This window comes from Schistocerca americana, chromosome 5 (genome assembly GCF_021461395.2).
Source record: "Schistocerca americana isolate TAMUIC-IGC-003095 chromosome 5, iqSchAmer2.1, whole genome shotgun sequence".
NCBI lineage: Eukaryota > Metazoa > Arthropoda > Insecta > Orthoptera > Acrididae > Schistocerca > Schistocerca americana.
This window is the reverse complement of record NC_060123.1, coordinates 493,647,093-493,668,166: the sequence shown is the minus strand read 5'-3', so window position 1 is coordinate 493,668,166 and position 21,074 is coordinate 493,647,093.

Genomic DNA, 21,074 nt, shown 5'->3' with positions numbered 1-21,074 from the left:
GGCACCGAGTGTTCTTGTATTCCACCATTACCATCCATTGGTATGGAGGAAATGATAAAGAACTTTTGGTGTTTAATCAAAAAACAAAAGGAAAATAATATAAATGTTCTCCATTCATTCGCAAGCGAGATAAGCCAAGAAAAATGCGCCAGGTAACAGTCAGGTTTTTGTTTCATGGTAGCGTATGGTAGGGGGACAACCTGACGAAATTGACACACGTAGGCTCAAAATTAGCGTCCTTTAAGTAGTAATCTTGAAAAACACCATTATGCAGACAAAAACACAACAAATACATAGCGAGTTGTACCTCTCCACATCTTCATGGTTACAGGCGCTTGCCAAGGATATACCAGGTTCTGCTGCTTTATCATACCATGGGTTTACTCACTTTTACTTTGCAATCATAAGTGAGCATACCATCTTTTGCATTTGTGGGCTGTTTTGAAGGTACCTTTTAAGGTAGACACAAGCTGTAATCGTGTTTTGCAGGCGCATTGGATAGACGGCAGTAAAGAGAAGAAATTGGTGGCAGCCGCTCAATTTTCGAAAAAACGTGGATTTACCACAATTTGCTTCTGGGAGCCTTATGTACAGCCTTGGCAACCCCGTTCTCATACTGCGTTAACCACAGACGAGAAGAATTTGCAGATGTGTGTTTTGCACCACACCATTAACTGTTCAAATGGCTCTGAGCACTATGCGACTTAACTTCTGAGGTCATTAGTCGCCTAGAACTTAGAACTAATTAAACCTAAGGACATCACACACATCCATGCCCGAGGCAGGATTCGAACCTGCGACCGTAGCGGTCTTGCGGTTCCAGACTGCAGCGCCTTTAACCGCACGGCCACTTCGGCCGGCACATTAACTGTACTGCAATTAATAAGGCAAGGTACGAACATTTTGAATTGTCATTAATGTAAAGGAGGACAAAACTGAGTTTAATTCGTTCTGTGATGAAGCATGTTTCGTTCAATATATTGTCGTTTATATCTACAGAGTGTTATTGTTTCATTTAAAAATCTGCTTCATTCCTCTTAAATCTTTCGTTCAAAAGTAACGATGATGATTGTAACAGCAGCCACACTAGCTTTAGTGTTTTCTCAAAGAATCGTGATATTATGTAGTTTTGAGGGTAGCTATGCTATTTTTTCATAAAGACATTTTCTAAAATGTTTGAAGAGTATATGTTCTTTAATCAACACTCGTTATACCAAGGAGGGGGAGGGCTACATTATGCTCACCTTTTGAAAATATTGTAATCACGTACACTATATTTGAAATTTTGGAAAAATATTTATTTTTTAGTGATTTCTTATACCAGACTCCGTAACTTTTTAAATTGTTACATAAAACTTAACACAAAAATTTAAATCTTAGTCGTGAATATGACTTCTTGCAATAAATTTCAAATTCAAATTTTTAGGTTCAGGAACCTTCTTACACATCTGTATATCTTTAAACAGTATGTTGTGAATGAAAGTCAACGAGAAATAATGTTTTTTTTTTTTGTAATTTTAACTGTGGTGGCCATACTGTATCCCTCCCCTCCGTATATACATTATGGAAAAAGCGTTGGTTTTATTAAAATTGTGTTAAAAGATATTTTCAGCAGGTTATGGATCTATTTCTACATTAATGCCTTGTTAAAAATGTTGTTAACAATAGTTAACAACAATTAACGAGAATTTTTAATTTTGTGTTGGGCATATGATAGACTACCCTGCCTTTTCTTGGTAATACACGTCATAGAAAATGCGATGGTATTGCTAGGGTTAAGAGATACGCATTAGCTTTAACCGAAATGTGAACAGTCTTAAGTACTGAAGGGAAGTCAACGAATATCATATCAGGGTCATTCTGGTATTAAAAATTAACTTGTATAACTGTTCCAAGTTGAATGAACAGATTCAACTTTCAATATTTGTGCCTTCAGAACGTGGTGGCTGTAATAGTAAAAACAAGTATTCAATAGCGCGAGGAATTTCTCAAGGTTCGTTTAGTCACAGTTCCTGTACCAGTGGTGGATGCAGTCACTACTTTTACTAGTAAAGAGCAGCATGAGAAATACTTTGTTGCTAAATACAGCAGCCCAGTAGTTTGTGTACTAAACACTTCATAACAAGTTTGAAAGCCAAATGAAGTCTCATCTAGGTAACACAAGATACAGATTAGTTATGGACTTCAGTGTAGTTAAGTACAGAACTTTAAAATATCCGCTATATATAGGAGAGGGATGACACAACACGTATATGATTTAATAGTGGAAAGACACGACATTCTAGGGCCTTGGTGTCAAGACATAACTGACCACGAAGTCACAGCACACCGCAGATGGTCAGGGCTGTTGTAGTAGCAGTCATGTGCCTGAGGCTTACGCCAGAGCAACAAAGATATTTGATAGCCAATCAGTGCCAGGCTGTCAGTGTCCTATTGTCTAATAACTGCTGTAGTGCATTATTTAAATATATGAATACACTCTTGCTGCGAAGTGGAATGGGCTGACATTAAAATCGTTTAGCGGCCTGTAACAATTCCGTCTAACATTTGGATATTACTGAATTATGACTGGCTGCTTTTGAGTATAAAAAATCTATGTTTGTAGCACTAATGTCATTCTGCACTGATAAGAACACCCGAAAGTACACGCTTCCCAGACAGTCATGAACTATGGAATGATTTTAGTCCATACTCTGTTTACAGCCTCTAGGTATTTGCATGTGGGAATGTTCAAAAATGTTGAAAGTGTGTGAAATCATATGGGACGTTACTGTAAGGACATCAATCCCTAAGCTTACACACTACTTCACCTAAATTATGCTAAGGACAAACACACTCACCCATCCCCGAGGGACGACTCGAGCCTCCCCCTGACCAGCCGCACTGTGTATGACTACAGCGCCTTATACCACCATGTGGGAATGTTACACATCCTATACTAGTGCCCTGCTGAAGTACTGACTTTTCGACACAGCTAAATTGTATTCTCGAAATCTATAAGAGTTTCATTTGTTGTAGCTTTTTAGGCTTCCATTCAAATCATAAAGAAGGACCATTGGTAGGTAAGTACGCACTACGACAGTTTATATATCGAAGTATATATATATATATATATATATATATATATATATATATATATATATATATATATATATATATACACGATATAGACAGTGAGAGCTTGGTTCCCATTAGTGTGGATAATTTTGGGCCTGATGGAGTAAGTACTTGTTAGTTGCTAATTTAGCTGCGCTAGACAGCTTAAGTATGGATAATAGCAAGAAGCAAGGTGTCTTTACAGCTGCAATATATCATTTCCTCTCATGTAAGTCTCGTAATGCGAAAATCCCGCAAATTAGAGTCAATATGTACGTTTACTATCAATCCCTTTTTAATTTCGTTGCTCACGTTTTTAGACCCTGAGGAGTAATTACATTTAACAAGTATTTGTTTTTTGCCATTACATGTAAATCAGTTACACAGGTTCTACACTATTTGTATTCATCACGCAACTTACTGAAGTTGTATCCTTTAAGCTCTAATTTTACTGGAGGAGTCTTTTGTTAATGGCTACAGTAATACCATACCTAGAAATTCTCTGCTTAAGCAAATGGAGGAGTGACAAGAGTATACAGAAATGGTTCAAATGGCTCTGAGCACAATGGGACTTAACATCTGAGGTCATCAGTCCCCTAGCACTTAGAACTACTTAAACCTAAATAGTCTAAGGACATCACACACATCCATGCCCGAAGCACCATTCGAACCTGTGACCGTAGTGGTCGCTCGGTTCCGGACTGAAGCACCTAGAACCGCTCAGCCACACCGGCCGGCCCAGGAGTATACAACTCAGCTTGTAGATTAGACTACTACAAGAGCTTGCTTTAGTGTGTAGACGTTCAGCTGCGCTAGACAACACAAGCATGGATTGTAGCCAGAAGCAAGCCGTATGTACACATGCAACATATTAATTCCTCCACCATATTTCTCACACCATGGAAATCTGGGAAATTATGGCTAATTTGTAGGTTCACTAGCAATTGCCTTTTAAGATCGCTGCTGTTTTGTGTTTCACATCCACGGAATAATTAAATTTAGCGATCATTTATCTGGTAGAGTAGTAGACTATCTGGAAAACGATTACACAGACTCGTATGCTATTTATGATTCAGCAGCAATCTTCTTGCGGTTGGATCCCAACTAAGATGCAAAGTGAATCAAGTGTGGGTAAGATGATGACAGTGAGAAACATTGTATTATATCTTGGATGAGAAATAGCTTAAGGTCGTAATGCTGGAGCGCTTCATGTTTGTAAGTTGGTCAGGTGATCATGACGTCACTTCAGGTTAGGAATCCTAAAGTTAGAACACATATTGATACTAGGGTAGCTCACCTGGAGTGCAATGCTGCTCCATGTAGTTGGAAATCACAGAAGGTATCTTACGTTTTACAGATTGTGAGGCTAAATGTCCAGCCCTTGTCATGAGAAATATATTAAATCCAATGAAACTGTCTGCAAGTCGATCAGTGTATCTAAGACGTATGAGGGTGTCACTGCTGATAACACAGGTTACAGATGCATGCCAGCAGCTATATCTGAAGCCTTACACTCTAAAATATGTGTATTAGAGAAGATACCTAATGAGAGACCATAAACACAATAACTAGTAACATTCTGAATGAAACTCCGTACCATATTAAACGTAAGGACTTAAACGAAAAGGTGACTAGGGCGTATCCATCAGCTAACAGATTCACGCTTTGGCATACACGTTTATAAATAATTTAATCCCGATACCATATCATCACCGTGAAATACAACTGTCAAGTCTTCCATACTGCTAGCACTGCAGTACCGTTGATCCACCAATACAGCCAACACTAGGGTGCTGGAAAACTACATACAGATCTATGGAGATTGATGTAGTTTACAAACAGATATTGCTATCAAAATAAATACGTAAAACTTAGTGTAACGCAAATCAAAGCATTTACAACCTAAAGACAAGACCACTTGCATGGTTTATATGTTCGTATTCAGAGAAGAATGACGACCAATAGCGTTCTTCGATATATGTGGAATCATAGGACTCCCTTAGTTTGGAATCTGTGAAATAATTTTTTAAAAAATAACGAAGGAATAATTCTCCTTTGGACAGATGTCCACTTGTGATACAATGATTTTTTAATAACGACTAATTAGTGGGAATATCCTTGGGAATTACAGATTTAATAAAAAGAAATTAGATCCTTTATTAAGACTGACTGCATTCTGTGTCCACTGGTTACTTCACATATTACAAGATATGAACTGATGGCCATGTCGCAGTCGTAGTTTGGCCGTTGATAGCTGTCGAGTTGTGTCAGGTAGCGAGTGATTTGGCTGCATCTGGTTCATCTGCCAGCTGCAGGAATGACTCCAAGAAGTTCGTCATCTGGAGGAGATTACACGCAGGATTCCATACAGCAATTTTTTAAATTTATTTTAAATAAAGAACTTGTGTATCTATTTCTAACTAATGTTAGTGGTAATGGTTGCCTACAGTGTAAATTTCTGTACTGTGTTGTGAGTGTGCGTATACACTTCGGGTTCCCAGTCGTTATTTACAAGACAACTACAGACAGTCAAATAGGGGCGCAGTTTTATCTTAACTGTGTCGTCACTTTTATACCAGTGGCGGTAACTTCTTGCAGTGTACATTTAGCTACGTGTTGCAAGAGTACGTACTTTAATTTTTTCGTCGTTTCTTACAAGTCTACTAGGGACACTAACATCCCGCACTACAGATGTAGGAAAAATGCGGACCTTGTACTTAGCAAGATCGTATTTGTCGTTAAATAACGCATTGTGTATGTTGTTTAAATCATGTTATGGGCGTACGAGAATTTGTTGAAACGTCACACTATGCCAATATTTTAACGTAAAAAATCGACGTCATTTGTTTAAATATTACACTGTGGTAATTGGCTCTCAGAATACTTAGGATGGATCGATAAAATAATTATGAAATGTAAACAGCAAGAGAGGGATGGGGTCGTACGTCAATGTGCTTACGGTAGGAAAGAGCAGGAGTGCATTATTTTGTTGTTAAATAATGCATTAAGGAAATTGTTTAACACAGGATATTCATGTATTTTGTTGAAATAATGATCTGCAGTAATCGTTAAATATTTGTCATTTAGAACTGAAATGTGGGTATTTGAGGAACAAAGTTAAAATTACAGCAAGTTGCAGTGGGAAGGGATCATGCTTGGCAGTTCTTACAGAAGCTGCTATATCATTAACTTATAGCAATTTCTCAACATACTCTATTGTCAATGTGTCTCATCTCATAAATTATGTTAACATTTATTGCAATTTTGCATAATATGCCATGACATCATTGTATTACAGCAATTCGTTCATACATTGTAAAGTCAAAGTGTCTTACTTCTTGACTTACGTCAAAATTTACAGCTATTTTGCAGAATACGCCATGAACTCATTAAATTGCAGCAGTTCACCTGCAACCCATTCACACACTATAATGTAAAAAATCTCTCACCTCATAAATATAACACGTACCACCATTTTAAACGTAGGATAACTGTGCTGCTGACCATCGTACGGTGCAGACACTTCAAATGATGAGGACAGTGCACTTACTTCAGTAATAAAAGGGGCGGTGGGGAGGTGGGCTACAATCCGACCTTTATCAAAGTCGGAAACGTGATGGTACGCATTTCTCCTCCTTACACGTGGCATCACAACAACATTTCATCAGGCAACGCCGGTCAACTGCCATTTGTGTATGAGAAATCGGTTGGAAACTTTCCTCATGTCAGCACGTTGTAGGTGTCGCCACCGGCGCCACCCTTGTGTGAATGCTCTGAAAAGCTAATCATTTACATATCACAGCGTCTCATTCCTATCGGTTAAATTTCGCATCTGTAGCATTGCAGCGATCATGGCTTGGTAGAAAACTCATTCAGTTAAAATGTGGGGTGCAGAAACCTCTGCACCACATGCACTGCACACCGGTTGGTCTTAATGCTGAAGGAGGAATTCATAGTGTCGTATCCGGATGCACGTTAGAAGTACTTGTTCCCGTCGCAGTGGCCAGAGGGTGGAACGCCACAGTCATGTCCTCGATTTCACAGTCCTCAGCTTGCTGTTCTTCAACAACGCTAACCACTCCCCCTCCCACAGAGGCATGATGTGTTTCAGTAACCCAATGGCGATGTAACTGCATGGACAGGGTATAATATTCCTGATATTTAAAAAAAATTGTTTTATAAAGCCTTTTAGTCACTTCTGATAGTGGCAAAGCTCCTGTTATGGTAGAACGGTGCATAGAAAATTTTTACTTGTTTAATGAAGAAATTGCAATTCGCCATCCAGCATCAGATTCACATCAGACTGACGAGAAGTTTGATAAAGTAGACATTAGTAGAGTTCAGTTGTGACCACCAAACAATTCTCTGGCAACTCTCCTTCGCTATAGCCTGAAAAAGTTCTACAACACAACGTAATAAATTGAGATGTGACATTAATGAAAGAGGAATGTAGCTTTCTTGGTTCAGCCACGGGTATTATAATTAAATTTAAGTAATTATTTAAGTAAAAGTTACAGATAGGAAAGCCATCGAAAACGAACGAGAAAGAGAGAGAGAGAGAGAGAGAGAGAGAGAGAGAGAGAAAGAGAGAGACGGATCACAGCTCTTGCTTTAATACAGTCAAAAAAAACAAAATTATGGCTACTGCTCTCAACTAGCTTCACAGAGTGTCTTTTATCAAGTTTCGACATAAAAATATTTCTCTGACTCATTCTTTATATGAACAGTATAGAACACATTTTTTATATTAAATTATTACATTTTCTCCTTAATTTACAGATTTATTTACACAGCGAAAATATATTCTTGATGTCTTTTAGCATTAATGAAACGTTTGCGGCATATTTTATTAATTATTCAAAATGCACTTTTTTAAGAGGCAGAGCGCATGCAGAAATTGTATCTTCCAAACAGGGATCCTTGTCTGATGCATCTGCTGCTTCCATGCCGTGAATACCCACGTGTCCTGGTACCCAGCAGAGTGCCACATCCTTTCCCTGCCTCTGTAAGTGGGAAAGCGTGTAATGAAACAGCTGAGGATACTTTTCCGTTGGATACAAGTGATAAATAGCCGGAAGGGCATTTAGAGAATCGGTACAGATGAGGAATTTGGTAGTAGGAAGGCTCAGCATTTTTGGTTCAAATGGCTCTGAGCACTATGGGACTTAACATCGGGGGTCATCAGTCCCCTAGAACTTAGAACTACTTAAACCTAACCAACCTAAGGACATCACACACATCCATGCCCGAGGCAGGAACGGAACCTGCGACCGTAGCGGTCGTGCGGTTCCGGACTGAAGCGCCTAGAAATGCTCGGCCACATCGTTCGGCTCAGCATTTTTCCAGAGCCCTCAACGTAGCATGTAGTTCAGCGTTATACATTGTAAATGTACCAGGTAAGCGAATCTTGACGACACAGTCTGGAGATAACACAATATAGCTGACGGAATTATTCTGCATAGACCCATCAGTGGAAACGACCACAGAGTCACAGTGTTAGACTAAAATACTGCAAAACATCCATTTAAAAAAAAGAGGCCGGTGTAAAAATTTTCTTGCACAATGATAAGTCTAAAATAATCCTGGAAATCCGCAGTAAGTAGGTCGATGAAAGATTCCAGCCGCGATGATTCACTGAAATATCCTCTGCCGCTAGCGCCACGAAGTTCGACCGCACCGATATGCCAAATGGCTTTGTCGTTTGCGGCCTATCTCTAAATAGAGAGGAGGCTGTACACATTATGCTTCCTGAGGACCCGCCGAAAGAGGACAAGAGGTGGTTCACCAGCTACGACACAGAGGTTAGGAATTGAACTCGCCCTATACGTTCCCGTCGCCAACCGAATCTCCTCCATCAACTATCTTAACATAAGATGATAGTAGTGAGCCATAAACTATACGACCATAGTCGAGTCGGAATCGCACAAACGCCGTGTAAAACTGAAGCAGACATGTTCGGTCTCCTCCCTGCGACCTGTGGCTCAAGCATTTTAAAATATTCAGTGCCGTTAAACATTTGGACTTAACAGCCTTCAGATGTGGTTACCACGCGAGACTCTCATCGAAAATGAGACCAAGACATTACACTGAACGTATAAAGGAAGAACTGTATCCCTCATTATAAGATGAGGCAGGTTAAAATGGCGACAAGAACGATTGAAATTAACACAAGCACATTCGTCTGAGCAGAATTTAAAATCTGCACTATCTGCCCAGTCTTCCAATCTCTATATCTTAAGTTGCAACTGACGAATGGAATTTGCTTCTCGGGAGGAGAAGCTGAAGATGGTATAATCGTCCAGAAACAATGAATGTCGGACAGCAAACTTAACTATCGAAGTAATACCATTGATGGCAACTGCGAACAGAGTTATACATTAAACAGACCCTTGAGGGACCCCATTTTCTTGCTCAAATCTCTCGGAAATAGCATCACTGTCACGATATCGAAAAAATCGTCTGGAAAGGAAGAACGGTATGAAAACTGGAAATCGTCCCTGGAAACCCAACTGACGAAGCTGTTCCAGTCAGTGATGCCGCCCAGGTAGCGTCATAGGCCCCTCAAGATTGAAGAAGACACCTATGAGGTGTCTGCATAGGAAGGGTTGTTGGATTCCGCCTCCAGCAGGATGACTTTTTCAAGGGTTGAAAGATATCTCTGAAACCCACACTGGGAGCGACTAAGTAGGTCCCGCGATAGTAGGACCAGAATCAAATGGCTTTCGATGATGTGATGTATATTTTCGCATGCAGCTAGTGAGGGCCACACTATGGTAACTACTGGGAAACATGGGGCCCTTCCATGGCTTCAGAGGGGGCACTAAAATCACTTCCCTCCATAGGTCAGGAAAGTCCCAAGTCAACCAAACTGTATTAAAAATGGACAAGAGTATTGCCACTGCATCTTGGTAAAGGTACTGTAATATGCTCTTCGGCATTCGATCCCTACCCAGGGCAGTCTCCTTGACCTGAGACAGGGAACACTCAAGATCCCACATGGAAAAAGGACAACTGTTATCCTCGCCAACTGTTATCCTCGCTGTTGGTAGAATTAAAATTTTAACCACCCCTCTCAACTAATGCCCAACAGTGGTGGAGATCTGGATTTTGGTTTGCAGTGGCAGTGATCGAACCAAAGTAATCAGCCATGGAATTCTCTTTGTCCCCATGTTAAATTGTAGACACCTTTGCCGTAGCACAGCAGTTACAGGTCGTCTTGCATTTTTGACAGATAGCCTCCGTATGGTCCACATACCTTCAAAGAGATAGTGGAAAGATTGATCGAGTCCATAAATAGTTGAAAAGACCTCTAATGTTCTCCCTAACTGTCCATCTTGCCTTCGCCCTTGAGATTCGGAGGGCTACGAGTTTTATAGCAAAAGATTGACGTTTAAACCGTCACCCCCTGGTGGTGGAGCAAAACACATCCACTCATCCTTCCACCGTGGGATATGTCTCTTCGAAGTTGTTCTAAAGACTTGGAGACAGATACATCAGCGGGGTATGGTGGATCACATTAGTAATGTGATCCACTCAGTCCTGGACACTATCTCGACGTTCAAAAACGCCTAATTGACTGTACAGTGTCCATTTCGCTGTGCTAAGCCTCCACCATGGTGGTTTCCTTTCAGGGACAGCTATATGTTAGAGGTGGATCCAGATGTTGAAATGGTCACTGGAATGCAAGTCGGCGACCACTGAAAAGTAAGCAACATCGAAAAGGGCAGGTGAGCAGCAAATATGGTCTGTGGCCAAGAATGATCCCATGGCAGTGCTCAAGTATCTGTTACCAACAGCGCTAAGGAGGCATAACTACTTTGACACGGTAAAGCTTTTGACAACCCGACCCCTGGGGCACACTGATGGAGATTCCCGTAGCCAGTTGTGAACAGTGACATTTCCTATAAGTAGGAAGGCTGAGGGGAGTTGTGAAATCACGTCAGAAAAACCAACTCTATCCACATTTCGTTGGACAGAAGATACACTACAGGTGGTAAAAGCAAATGGAATATAAACCGTGACAGCAAGTGCATGAAAGTTGTTCTGCGGCAGAAAAAAGTGCGGTGGTACGCTTCATTCACAAAGACAGTCATTCCACCTTTAGCACTACACCACTGAGGTCATCGTTCCGATGAGGGCTGTATCTCGTGAGCATAGCGGTTTCACGTTTAAAATGTGTTTCCTGTAGACAAATACAGAGTGTTTTCCCGTTTGCCAACAGTTTTGGCTCCTCAATATGTGTTCTGTACCTGTTCATGTTCCATTGAAGCACAGGAGCCATTTGTCTGGGAGGTTTATGTTTTCCTCTTGTTGCTGTGTATGTAGGAGAACCCACTTCAGAAGGAGGAGAACTGAACGGACTCAGGGGTTCACCAAAGCAAAGTTCTAAGTCCATGGCTGACTCGTCATCCTCTAAAGGAACCTGGATCTGACAAGCCAACTTCTTCTATTCCGCCTTGTTGATAGCACACTTAATCCTAATCTTCTCCTTCAGATTCGACGATACTGAGATTGACTCTGTCAAGCCAGTGTGCAGCACTTTTCATGCCAAAGTAGCATCAGCAGCAGGAGCGAATGCAGTGGTCATCATCTGAGTTTGCATCGAGACAGCAAGAGCAGAAATGAAAACTGTGGTCACCGCTGGAGTTTGCAGGGAAATAGCAACAGTTTCATTACACAACCATCTGACCGATTTGAGAGTTGCAGCCAAACCACTAAGGCTTTTCTGGATACGGAAGGGCGATACCTTCTCAAATGTACCAGCTTCTCTTCTGATCACACGGCACACAGTATGACACGCTGGGCGCGCCCAGTTACGATACAATGCCAGAACATTAAAGGAACTGCTCAGATTAGGTATCCTCCCGTGCTAGCTTTGAAGGATGTCTGTGAGTACTACCCAACAGACCACGTAAACTGTTGTATGCAACTGTATGAGAAGTTGTGGATGCCATAGTGATCCCACGAGCTGCTAGGGAGACAAACAGTCTGCCCAGACAGAGACCCACTTGCCTGAGTAGTCCTTCCACAACTGAGGCACTGCAGATTCCCTAGAGGTCACCCAATACCGACTATTCAAACGCAACAGCCATGCATCTCATCGGCATGCAGCATTACTTATAATTGAGGTTTTTTTGTAGAGGTTTTTACCATTCTCGCGAATTAGGTGGTCAAGCCAAGATCCCCTTTCACAAAGGATGGGGTCCCTCCACGCCCACACCAACGCGGTGACCAAACCATAAGTTCTACTGTCACCTCCGTAAACATGTTAGTTTTTGAATCAGGCGTCACAGGATGCGGGCTGTGATGTTATCCATGCGTCTGTGTGAGATTACTCATTTACATGGTCCATCAGGAGATAGAAGTGGTCGAAAACGATTAAAGGGTAGCGATTGTAAGGGCAGAGGAAAAAAAGTGCCAAGGCAAGCCCCAAGGGTAAAAAAACCTCTGCGACAGTAGGACGGGTAGTAAGGGCAGTAGCGACTTGCTAGCTGCGATAGAGCATGCAAGGTGAGGTATCGTGCATCGTTACCTCTGTGCTGCGTGTTCGTTAGCTGGGTCAGTCCGGGTGCTGCGGCTGGGATCGCTTGTAGTCTCCTGGGCCGGCTGCAGTGGCTTCCTCCCTGTAACAAAGCATTTCGGCGCGGCAACGCATGCGTTGCTGTTGGGCCCTCTGCTGCGCCTTGTCGTCAGTGACTTGGTACAGCTTCATCAGGCTGGTGCAGAACGGCGGCGGCCGGCCACCGTTCAGCGTCCTCCTCTGCTGCACAGAGCAGCCCTTCTGTATTGTAGCTTCTAGGAGCTCCACTTGTTCAGAGAGCTGCGCCAATTTAGTGTCGGAGAAATTCAAGCCGTTCGCTCGCGCTCGTGCAATGAAGGATGCCTTTTTGTCTCCTCGATCCCTTGCGGAGGCCGCTCCCGCAGCGTTCGGCGTCGCCACCGGTTCCGCTGGGGCGGCGGTTGTCTTATTTGCACCCTTCACCTGCGGTGCTGCTGGGGCAGCCGCTGGGACAGGCGCGCGAACGTCCTTCTGCGAGGTCGCAGCAGTGTTCGCACGTACTGCTGCACTGAGGCTCTGGGCGAAGACTGCTCGCAGTTGCCTCGAGGCCTCTTCCTTCTCTGCAGCCAGGGCGGCTGCGAAGGCGGCCCTCTCTGCCGCCATGACGGCTTTGAGGGCTGCAGTGGTCTCCTTCACGGCGGTGCCGAGTTCGAGGTCACATTTCTTCTCGGGAGCGCGAGCTGCATTCTGACTGCCCGTTTCCGGGCGGTCGTCCCTGCCCCTGGCAGGTGGAGCTGCTACTGCGCCGTCCCTCAGCTGCGCCGGACTGTTCTGCGCCCTACGTCGTTTCCGACGTCGTCTCCTCTTCTTCCGCTGCGTCGGTGCGGCATTGCGGCCGCCTCGCCGCCCCCGGCACGGTTGCGGCTTGAGAAAGCTGCACAACCGCTCCAACTGGCGACGTGCCGGCCGCCACACCGGACACAAGTCGGCAGAGCGTTGCTGCCGCGGTCGTAGACGCGGCTGTCGTGCTCGCCTGAGCACTTGACGCACCGCGCCGCGTTGCGGCAATACTTCCCAACATGGCCCTCGCCCTGGCACCTGAAGCACTGGGGCTGGGGGTCCGTGGCGGTCGGGAGAGCTTCTATCGTAAACGGGAAGCCCAGCAACTTCCGCAAGTCGAAGATGTCGCTCCCACCGTCGACCGTTTGCACGGTCACGGCATAGAGCGGCGCCCTCTTCCTGTTGGTCCGGTTGTACAATCTTGCAGTTGCATTACCAAACCCGGCTCGTAGCAGCCCTTCCCGGACCGCTGCCTCATCACAGCACCAAGGTAACCCCCTGAGGAGTGCCTCGGTCTTCATCCTTCCTACGGAAGGTGCCTTCTCACGCGCAGGCGGCGCGTCGACGATGTGGTCGGCCACTGCGACCTTGATCGCCCTGTGGTCGGCCACGTTTGCAGCTCGAACGCAGATCAGCGAGTCTGTATCGACAGACTCGTAGATCACCTCGTTCCGAACGCAATTCGTCTTGGTGTCGAACAGCTCTGTCCACCCGCCTTTGCACTTGACGGACAAAGGGGGGACAGGCGTCGACTCGTCTTCTCGGGAATTCCTTGCATGGTCGGCAGACTCAGTGAGTTGCACAACCGAAGGACCCTTCGTAGCAGCAGGTTTCCTCTGCGCACCCTTCTTTCCCATGCTGCGAGGAGCCGAACACGACAATCTGCAGGCGTTGTAAAAACAACACACGAAAACTTGCTCTCCGCCGCGCCCAAAGCACAGAAGCCTCTTCACGAGCTCTCAACGGCCGAGTAAGCGTAGCGCGCAACGGCAACGATGCGCTCGCCTCGCTAGCTCAGGCCGCTCTCCAACCGCCAAGATCCCCGTTCCCCCTTACACACAACGTTCCACCGCCACGGCACACGGTGGTCACTGAAGAATGCCCAGAGCTTACTGTGACAGGCGACTGACCACTCCCAGCCCAGGAACCCCTGGGTCGCCAAGCTCGTATCCAGCAAACGATTGTAGAGCTCCTGAGGGGGAAAAGACAGTGATGATGAATCTAAGTTGTGGGGGAGGGGCATAAATTCGGGTCTAGACAGCACGTGACAGTCCTTCTACGATATGGCGACTAATACGTTTCGTTGGTGAGCACCCTTTAAACACTTTGCTTTAACTTTGATGCTGTGAAAGTAACTATCAGTACCAGCCGATGTGTGAACTGTTTATTTGCTGAGAATAATTATACTAACCCAAAAACGTTAGAATTTAATTTACTTGGAAACCACAGCAAGCTAGCACAAAGCAAGTAGCTACATTTAGACGTTCTTACCAGTTTGAGCAGAAGGGAAATAATCGACTTGTCGGATCAAGATATGCTGAAGTTTATCTGTATCGAAAGTAATCGCTGCACACATAATTTCACCGAATTACAAGTGACAGGAGCAGGGAAGAGATATCTAGAGTCTTGAAAATAACATTCACTTTATTTTTATTCCTCTACTTACAGTGCAATGAAAAACATCTTTCCACTTTCTTCGTTAATTTTCCCTGTCTGCATGAAATTATACCTCTTTCATCTGGCCTGCGCTAATCTGTCAATTTGACCTACATGCACAAGTAGCGTTGGAGTTTTTTATTCCTGATGTACCACATGTTTATTGTTGTACATTGGCAGGAGAGCCAACACCGGGTACTAGAGGAAGCCGAAAGGCACGCGTTTTAGCTCACGCAAGCTGGGGTGAGGTCTGGAACAGGACAAGGAAATTAGAATTTCGAAAAACGGAAGTAGCTGGTGGAATACTTAACTTTAATCCATTAATGATGAGCGGCGCTCTTGACGGTACATGATTACAGTATCAATAGTAACCGGTACTGGCGCCTTGCTAGGTCTTAGCAAATGACGTAGCTGAAGGCTATGCTAACTATCGTCTCGGCAAATGAGAGCGTATTTTGTCAGTGAACCATCGCTAGCAAAGTAGGCTGTACAACTGGGGCGAGTGCTAGGAAGTCTCTCTAGACCGGCCGTGTGGCGGCGCACGGTCTTCAATCACTGATAGTGGCGATACGCGGGTCCCACGTATACTAACGGACCGCGGCCGATTTTAAGGCTACCACCTAGCAAGTGTGGTGTCTGGCGGTGACACCACATTTATCATTCTATAGCTTCGTCTAGTTAATAATTTCCATTTATACGTATCCTCACCGATTCTACAGAAAACCCTCTTATTTCCTGTTTATCAGTCGACTTTGTTCTCGACGTCCACTTGCAAGACAGCTTCCCAAGCGCTTTGATAATCTTTTTTTGCAGTTTTACACAGCCCAAGATTTTCTTGCATACATTGTAGTGCGCTATACTTAGGTTATAATATTTTTCTTAAATTAACGTATATGTTTTATTCTAGTAGACTTCTCTTGGCGAGGAATACTCGCTTTACCTGTTGAGATCTGCTTCTAACTTCCTCCTCAATTCCTCCATCATGCTTTACTTCCCTTTCGTCTACTACGTGGTAGAATAATTTCAGAACAATTGGTCCCTAACTTTCTTCTTTCTTTTATTTACTTTCAAATCATATTCCATGCACAGATGACTGTTCACCCCCCTCAGTAGATCCTGCAATTATTCCTCACTATATCAATTATCGAACATCCAGATAATGACGTTCTATATATACAATAACAACACACTGACTACATTTAGTCTGTCTTACATCGGATTTTCTTCAAGTTACAGTGATCCCAAACCTCATAATCTGGGGACAGTTTCGCATAAACTAAATATTGCAGGGTACTATAACATACACCAGTGTTGGACATAGCAACCCCCTAAATCTAGGGGACATAACCGTAGGTGACGCCATGGGTATGTGATCAGAACTGTTACCATCTTCGATTTTTAAAGTATATAACAAGCCCTGTTAGCCGCAACTAAACAGCAATCTGTACTGGTGGAAAGTGTCAACATGGCGTCCTCCAAACTCCTAAACAACCCTCAGCTGTTAGGCAACAAGATAGCATCAAATGACGAATTCTTTGGTTATGGTCTATGATTGGAGAAACTTGACTGTCTTTTTACTGATGGTGGTAACATAAATTACACCGAAAACGATATGACCCTTTGCAAGAAAAATTTTAAGGTGCCTATGCACGTGTGTGTGTGTGTGTGTGTGTGTGTGTGTGTGTGTGTGTGTATTTTGACTTTCTAGGTGCTCAACGGCAAGGCTATCAGTACTAAATGTGGGTAAAATGCACTCCCATCGCAAACGCATTAACTCACTCGATCACTCAATCCCACACGCCTCAAGACAACGAGGAAGGTGAGAGCTGCGTTCACAGCGATTGAAACGCAGGTAATATGGTAGAGGAGCTAAAACATTGGCACAGACAAATGACACCAGCTTACCACTTACTAAAAACGTTGGTGAGCCATTCACGCTGGCAACACATTATGGATATCTCCCTAAAGTCTTTCGGAAAATGTTGGACAAGTCACAAAACTTTCAAAACCCCACTCACATTCGCTGGAAAGTCTCGTGAAATAGAGGACAGAACTGTCGGAAATTCTGACGCTATCCTGTAGTCCTACAACAAAACAAAGTCTAATAAAACGTGGCACATAGTTATGTGTACGCCACAAGCGCCACAAGCGCCACACAGTTCAGGGTCCTCTTGTCGAAGCCAGGAGACATGCGTCATAGGACGCTGGCCTATGTCAAGACGATTAAGAAGATCTCGTCTGATGGACGTGGCTGGAAGGACCTCGTTGTGGGCTTTGTTAAACGGAGCTTATTGTCTGCCACTTCCAGTCACTCATCTTCCGGTTCTCCCATGACTCTGTATTTCAATAGCCAGATGGTAGCGTGCAGGGGGATGGCCCACTGAAATGACAGAGGTTAGCGACATGCCTCCTTGGCTGCAAATCCGCCCTTTCATTTCCCGATATACTGATGTGTCCTGGCACCTTGAAGAAAGACACCTCCTTTCCAAACCATTGTAGTTGGAAGAAGCCATCCTGGCTATTCTGGAGTACTTTATATGCTGGGTACAACCGTTCAGACAACGAATTGAGTACCGATATCATGTCTCCAGGGCCCACAAGATCGCATGTAACTGCGCGTCCAAGACGCTGGCGGACATTGAGGACCACACGATCAGTGAAAACAGAGCAAACATTGGGGTCCCCCTGTTGACAGTGTACAGTTGGGTGCTCAATAGAAATGTCCGTACATAACGGATTAAAAATACATGCAGAAGTTCAACACCTCCTGTACTGCACTAAATCTAAAATTACTCTGGGCCTTTGTAGTAACTAATGTGGCAGACGATTAAAATCCTGGATTTGGGGTTGTACTTGCTCCACACTAAGCGACTGAAGCACACGCCATGCGCATATCACGAACGGCCTTGTTGCTTGTGGGCGATTGGAGAAAAGGCATTCCAGATGTGGATGGGCTAAAGTATGGTGTGCATGTGAATTCGAATATGTGACAAACCTGCCCGCCTGATGAAACACGAGGAGTTGCCGTCGGTTTGTAAGTGCGGTTTACCAACCTCAGCACGGAGACCAGGTATGGGGCTCGCCCTATGTGCACCTGTGAGGGGCCTGATACCCTCATGTTGGATGACGTCAGTGACCTTCAGATAAGAGGACCTCGCTGATCCATACTCTAAGCACCCAGCGTCCAGCCACGAACGCATGAAAACCCTATAAAAATGCACAATATGTGCCCTGTTCACTCCGCAAGGAAACATCAGTGATCTTTAAAATGTAACGTGCGTTCACTCTATATATAAGGAAAGAAAAATATGACGAGAGCAATTACAATGCATGTACACTTATTTGCAGAAAAATGAAAACTCGTCTTTGCAATACTGGAAGAGGAACAGAAAACGGCAAAATCGTTCGCAAATAAGGAGCATTGTGCAGGAATCCTCAGTGTAGACATGATACTGTTTATGATTATGGCAAACAGAGTAACACTTAAAATACTGCTCTGAGGAACACCATTTTCCTACTCAAAACGCTATGACATGCATTTCATCGGCATGCAGCATACCTTAAGATTGAGGTTTTTTGGAGAGGTTTTTACTATTCTCGAAACCTAACAAAGAAGCTTAGACAAGAAGGACCGTATGAGCGTGGCGAGATGGCGACGATATCCCTATTGATGCAGTTGCGCGAGAATACTGTGTCTCCAAGCAGTATCGAATGCCTTACTGATATCAAATAATATCGCAATAGGTGGTGTTTACGCAGGAAAGCTTGTTGAATAACTACCTCTAGCAGCCTCAGATTGTCGACTGTGGGCTGACATCACTGGATCCACAATGAGAACGACTAAGTAGTTGCCTGGTCTCTAACAACCAGACCAGATGACGGTTAACCATTCGCTCCAAGGATTTTCCTACAGAGCTCGTTAGGGAGACGTTCTAGTAACTACTGAGTAATGTGTGCTCCTTTCCTGGTGTGAGGAAAGGTATCAATATTGCCTCTCTCCACGAGTTGGGAAACTAGAATATCTGCTATATAACATTAAAACATTCAAGGAGGATTTACTTTGACACTGCTGGCAAATGTCGCAGCATGCAGTACCAGGTTTGGTCGTGACAGGTTGCAGTATTACGAGCGTTCGACAGTGCTGATTCCAGGTCCCCCATGGGAAAACGATAGTGGTAAGGCCGCGGTGGTCTAGCGGTTCTGGCGCTGCAGTCCGGAACCGCGGGACTGCTACGGTCGCAGGTTCGAATCCTGCCTCGGGCATGGGTGTGTGTGATGTCCTTAGGTTAGTTAGGTTTAAGTAGTTCTAAGTTCTAGGGGACTTATGACCTAAGATGTTGAGTCCCATAGTGCTCAGAGCCATTTGAACCATTTTTTGATAGTGGTAAGATTCAAAATTGTCGGATCTGAAGTCCAGCTTGTTCCTCTCTCCAGTCGCCCAGTAGCAGATAAAGGCCAGATTGTGGCTGGCATTGGCAATAGTCGTTGCAAAATGCTGTGCCATCGTCTCAGCGATGTTTCTAGGTGTTGTTTGGAGACATCTCTGTTGAAGCACTGCTGTTGTTGGTAAATGAATGATTTTGTCAGAAACCCTGCTGATGCCTTCCATACTTTTGTGGAACAAGTGGAACGGTTGATGGAGTCCAGGAACACTTGCCATGATGTTTTCTTACTCTTCTTAATTACACATCCGTCCTCGTGAACCAAAAGGCTGTGAGATGGTACTTAAACTGTCGAGAAGCAGGACGCCTGTCCCAGATTGTTGTGTGGCACTCACTGATCCACAAAGGAACAAGTCACCTCATAAGATTACCTGAGGACTTTGGAATCGATAAATGTGTTCCAGCCATTCCTGGATGCTGTCAAGGAGTTCAAGCAAAGTCAGCCTCATGAACAGCATCCAGTTAGCCCTGCTGACCAGCCAACTCAGTGGCTTCTTTTCATGTAATACTCCACCCAGTAGGTGGATTGACAGCAGGAAGCAGTCACTCAGATGAGGGTCATGAGTTGCCTCCTACATAACTGAGTCTGCAAGGGTAGGAGTGGTCAATGGCTGAAGACGAACCAGGAGCAGCTGAAAAGAAAGTGAGACTGCCTGTATTGCGGACGGACATCATGATGTTCTCGAAGAGTCGACCCTTAGGGCAAGTATATTTCGAGCCCCATAATAGATTACTGACACTGAAACCACCCGGTAGGAAAATGGGCGAAAGAGTCGTTCAGTGAGGCCCTTGAGAGCCTCAGTCTATTGCATCTTGTGAAGGTGAGTACAGTGGCAGACAGTGATTTTCTGACCCACATGAACTTCAACAGCCACTGCCTGTAAGTCAATAACCAAGATAGGAGCAGAGGAGTGGTCTGTACTTTTGACAAACACAGTAAACCCTCCATTGTCTATGTTCGCAATTAACACGTCCTTTCGACGAAGAGTATAGCCCCACTGCTCAGAAGCATCAGTGGTTTTAAAATGTCTTTCTTGTAGACACAAGCACGGAGGACGTGCCTCTGCTAGGAGTTTCAGTTCCTCCACATGTGTCCTTACCCCATTAATGTTCCACTGTAGGATGGGAGCCTTCTATCATGGGAGTAGCATTCTCATCCTGTCTTTCTGCTGGGGAGGGGAATCCACAATGTGTGGAGGCTCAGTCATGAGCGAGATGACCACCTCATTCATACACCAAGGCCCATCGCCTCTGAAGAAGAGTCAAGAGAGGCATCTCAGAGCATGACGTTGACACCGTAGGACTGTGTATTTTCCATCTTCGTCAGTGCATGATTCTTCGCCTTCGACTTTGTTCTGAGGTCCTTCGGAGCCACAACCAGATTTTGTGGCAGCTGTGGACAGTGAACCAGATTGAATCTTAGGAGTAAGAGAGAGCTCTGCAACATTGACAATCCTGGCCTTTTTTGAAGTTATCTCGGGAGACACAGGCTTCGAAATGAATGCAGCAGTACAACTGCATTGACAAAAACAAGTACTAGT